Source organism: Dipodomys spectabilis, unplaced genomic scaffold (assembly GCF_019054845.1).
Source record: "Dipodomys spectabilis isolate Male_0828 unplaced genomic scaffold, ASM1905484v1 ptg000185l, whole genome shotgun sequence".
NCBI classification, from domain to species: domain Eukaryota; kingdom Metazoa; phylum Chordata; class Mammalia; order Rodentia; family Heteromyidae; genus Dipodomys; species Dipodomys spectabilis.
Window position 1 is genome coordinate 1232571 of NW_024870862.1, and position 5449 is coordinate 1238019.

Here is a 5449-nt window from a genome sequence, read left to right on the forward strand (position 1 = left end):
GAATCCTTCCTATAAATTTTAATGACTTAGCTTCTACTCTCTGTTTATCATTCTCAGGAAGGGTCACACTGTATCGTGCTACAATACTGCAGCAACGTATCTGCCTTGAATTTTACCTCCAATCTTGATACCAAGGTCAACTCTGCAACTCTAATCACATAGTTACTGGACACCCGAACTTTTCAAGCGTGGTTAAAAATTCAGCTATCCCTGCTCATTGCCAGTGTTAAAGAACTCACTCCTTTAGATGCATTATGTTTCTTCTTGTATTTCCAACACTGCCTTAGATGTTGGTTTTTGAAGTAGAGCTTTTAGTTTACTTTTGATTTATGGAGGTGTTAGTGATGCCAGTTGTTAGTAATTTGATGTTTTGACATTGTGGCTATTGAGGAAGTGAATACACATCACTAACAAAAGTTTCTTTACGTGTATAGGTATTGCTATATTGTGAACTTCCTAAAAGCCAGCCATGGGAACACATATCCTTAATCCCATCACTTATGTCACTAAGACAAGCCTTGAAAGGTCCAGACCACTCGGAACATTGTAGTGAGAACCTTTCTACAAAGAAAGGAGAGAGAATAGCAAAAAAACAAATGAATCTTCCAACAGTTTTATTACATATTCTTTACACTTAGCCATTAAGAGCACCATAATAGTATTGTAATTTTTATGACTTCTTACCTACTCTTTTCCTGTTCTCAGCTGTTTTATTTATGGATCTCTAAGAAGTCATATGAGAACCACATAAGAAATCGATATAAATCATAAAAGAAATCATAAAAAAATAGTTTGTTAGGGATATATAATCCAAAGGTAATAATTTCAGGAAAATACTAAGCACATAAAATGTAATGCATTGACTATTGAAAACTTCAGCAGTTGTAGTTTATTTATTCCCTATAAAGATTATAAACGAAGTTACAATAGTATTCCAAATGGAACACAGAACTAGAAATATGAAGGGTAGCACTAAAGAATACTTCTGCTATCACTAATAGGGTAAGAATGAAATTTAGGCAAAACTCCTTCAGAATAAAAGCCACAGGACAACCCCAACATTGCTTTCATAGTTTCATATGAAGATAAGACTTTTTTTAGTAAAGACAAATTTTCACAGATATTAACATCAACTGGGTATATATTTCTTAAGGCCTTCAGGAAGGATGCTGTGACCATGTTGATGGAAGCTGACTTTTTTGGGACCTACTACACAATTTGCAGACATCATTCCAAGCACTGAACCTACAATAGGGTAATTTAAGTGCTCATGAGTGTTCTTCAAGTTAGGAAATGAATTAAGTATTTTATTAAAACCAAAAGTAGGCAAGAAGCCCAAACAAATTTCCCAAGTTCTTAAGACTGATCAGTTGAGACCCATAATTCAACTCCAGAATTCCACCAGCCATATCTGAAGATATTCTTTGTCACATTCATTAATTTTCAAGAGCTATGGACCAGATGAATCCACATTATCTCCCTAATTATGGTAATAAGGGCAATAACATTGATACAGAATATAAATATTTTTAAATGAAAAGGGTGTGGATAATGACAGCATAAGTGATCTTCATACCAAATGTAGATCAGTTTAATTTCTAAAGAAATACCTGAATGAACATCATTCAGCTTCCACTGTTTTTTTTATTATTCCTGGTGTTAAAGACACCTGTGCTGATGAACACAGGTTTTTATCAATCAGTACCCTCAATACACAGGGAATAGATTGCTATGGATATACAATCCAAAACGAATAATTTTTGTGACAACTTACTTCCTTGTTGTACCAAAAAAAAAATCTATTCCCTATTCTAAAACATATATCAATTTAATGGATATTAGTGTTATCAGTATAAATTAGGTGTGCATAATATATGTAATGTATTTTATTACATAACATAGAAGTTATATATTTATATATCATATATATACATATATATGTATCATTACTGATAGTCTACCACTACTATAAATAATATATGCATTAAACATTTTAGTATTATACTGTGAAGGATACAAGGAATGACAACTTTATTTAAATAAATATATATGTATATTTTAGTCACATAATTTATTTTTCTGCCATTACTCAGACTGGGTGTTGTCCCTGAGCCATTTCACTCAGACTGGCTTCATATAGCTATCTTCAGATCTCAGCTCCTAAGTAGCTGGAATTACATACATGAGTCAGGTTATAGTTTTTTAACTCCATCCTTGGCATGTTTTTACATAATGATTTTTGAAAGCTCAATTATATTCTGATATTCCATTTCTAAACCAATTCAGAATAAATAACTTCTAATTGGGTAAAACTCTATGTTGCAATCGAAATTGTAAGGACCCTACTTTCTATCCATTTTCAAAGATATTGCTAGTTTAATTCCTGGACAGACAAGTAGAAAAATTAAATTATGTGTGCATATTATATGTAATATACTATATTACATAACATATAAATGATATATTTATAATATATGCATAACTAGTGATATTCTATAGTTACTATAAATACTACATGTATAAACCTGGTTTTAATATTATACTGTGAACGATACCAGGAATGACAACATCCCTATCGTAACTGTCTCATTTTTAACAGTATACAAACTATGCTATAAATATAAATCTTCAAGAAAGTACACCTCTGTAATCACCTTCAAATATTCCCCTCATCATTATGATCATCCTCTAAGATTGGCTACACTTATCCACAGCAAACACTTTGTGATACTTTCTGGATAAAGTTGCTTGTCCTCATCCTTATCAGCCTTTCAGCAACTTCAGTGAAGAGCTTTTTCTCTTGTTTTCCCTGTAGACGATATAATCCTTTGTTATTTCCCAGCAAAGAAATTGTGGCTAGCAGGCTTGAGCATTGGTACATACAAAGGTTCTTTGGTTACGAATTTTTCCATTCCTTTCTTGATAAGTGAGCTGTAATAACCAAAACCTTTTAAGGCAATGTGTAAATGAAAACATATTGATTTGAAAATACCACAAATATTCGTTCTTTGAACTTATTTTTAATTCAAATATAATAGGGGTGGTTTTAGTGTTGCACGCGTTTAAATCTAGGTATTTATAAGGTTGAAAACAGAAGATCGTAGTTTCATGCTAGAGCAGGTAAATGGACCATGAGACACTTATCTTTAACTAAGAACCAAAAAGCTAAAAGTGGACCTGTGGCTCAAATGGAAGACTTGACAGCCTGAGCACAAAAGAAAAGTAAAAAAAAAAAAACCAAGGCCACAAATTTAAGGCATAGTATTAGTACTCATATACTATATATTTATGGTTCCTAAAATATTCTGTGAGTTAATTTGTCAAAACCTGTTCATACATTACATATGAGGTGTGAAATAGTAGGTCAGTCTGAAATGACTCCAAGATATTTTGACAAGGCAACTAGAAGAATTATCAATTAAACAAATAGTAATGAGGGATAGAATCAAAGCTCACTTTGGGTTCTTTTGAATTTGTTAAAATCAATAGCTAGGAGTTGTCAGTAGACATGATGCTATTAAGGACTTGAATTAAAGAAAGAACAGAGCTGAAGATAAAAAAACGAAATAATTACATGTACTCAGTGGTAACACTCATGAGAAAGAAGATTACAGAACTAAGCCCTGGGATACACAAATATGTATAACATGACAAATGAAGAAAAACCATCATAAATATGTAATGCAGACTAATATGGATATGTATTTTTAATGTTTAAGAGCTATGAAGTGATTGTGTGATGACCTAAAATTTTAGAAATTGTTAAGGTCAACTATCTCTTGGGCATACCAGAGCAGATAGTTTAAGTAAAACAGGGCCACAATAGAATGTCTTGATTTGCTAACATGAAAACAGGTCAATATTTGGAAAACTATTTTTTGGACATGTGGTTGGAGTGACAATTGCTGCAGTTTGTTCAAGTGTAAGTAGAAGGGACAGTTTTAGCACAATAATAGAAATCTTTCCGGGATCTGGTAGAATTTCCCACTGTCTTCAATTTCCATTTTATTCTGAGAACTAAAATGTCATTACTGGAAGCCATTCCCAAATTGTGTCTTTGGCAAGTTATCAGATATTCAGTCTATCACATGTCTGAATAATAGAGAATGGGACCAGGTCTCCATTGAGTACTCACAGTAGACAGGTTTCTGGACATTCTCAGGAAAAGCCTTCTGCAATTGTGGGATGGATAGGGCTGGATAATTTGCAAAACAACCATCATAGATGGAAATTATTCTGCTAATTTGACCCCTGAGATATTGGATGTTTTATCTGCATTGTATTGATTTTTATGAATCAGTTAATCAGATTCTTCATACTATATGATGTTACTAAATTATGAAATGCATGTTTATTGCATTTCCTTTGTATAACATATAGTATGTTTTGAAATTTGGTATAAATCATTCATGTTTTTATTTTTTTCCATATGGATTACTCCTAGTTCTCAAGAGTGAGGAAATGCTTTGTAACTTTGTAACTTGAAGTCATATGTTGCCATGTGTCATATATTTTCCTTATACAGTGTTGGTAATAAATTATATGTAATTTATTTTTTATTTTTATTTATTTTCTATTGCAGAGTTTGAACTTGGGTCCTGGGCACTGTTCCTGAGGTCTTTGGCTCAAGGTTATCTTTGTACAACATTGAGCCGCAGTATCAAATTTAGTCTTGATTGATTAATTGGAGATAAGTATCTCATGGCAACTTTTCTGCCCAAGATGGCTTTGAACTGTGATTCTCAGATATCAGCTTGCATATTAGCCAAGATTACAGGCATGAGCTACCAGCACCTAGCTATATGTAATTTCAACTGTAGTTTTCTTCAAGTGTTTCATCCTGCACTGAAGTTTATTTTTCTGACAAACTTTCTAATAAATATGCAATCTATTTAATTTTGAAAAGTACTGCTGCAACCCCCACTTATTTGTGGCATTTCTGAAATCCAAGTTCCTCTGTGTGTCAGGGTGGATACTTTTTCCTGTAACAAGTATTGTTGTTGAACACATGACATCTGGCTACTAAGAGAACAAAGGATGTGAAGCTACAGTAGCCAGATAAAGAACTCCCAGGACAATTCATGGGCAATTCATGTACTCCCTGTGTAGGTGCATAGGGAACATAGAAAAGACATTATTTTTGGGGGGGGGGGTCCGGAGGTGGGGCCTGAACTCTGGGCCTGGGTGCTGTCCCTCAGCTCTTCAGCTCAAGGCTAGCGCTCTACCACTTGAGCCACTGTGCCACTTCCGGCTTTTTTCCTTTTGCTTATGTAGTACTGAGGAATCAAACCCAGGGCCTCATGCATGCAAGGCAAGAGCTCTACCACTGAGCCATTTTCCCAGCCTGAAAAGAAATTATTATACTTGAAATTTGATTGAGTGTGTGTGCACATAGATGTTGACTTAATTATCTGCTGTTATAGTTTTACACATTCACTAGTATAAAACA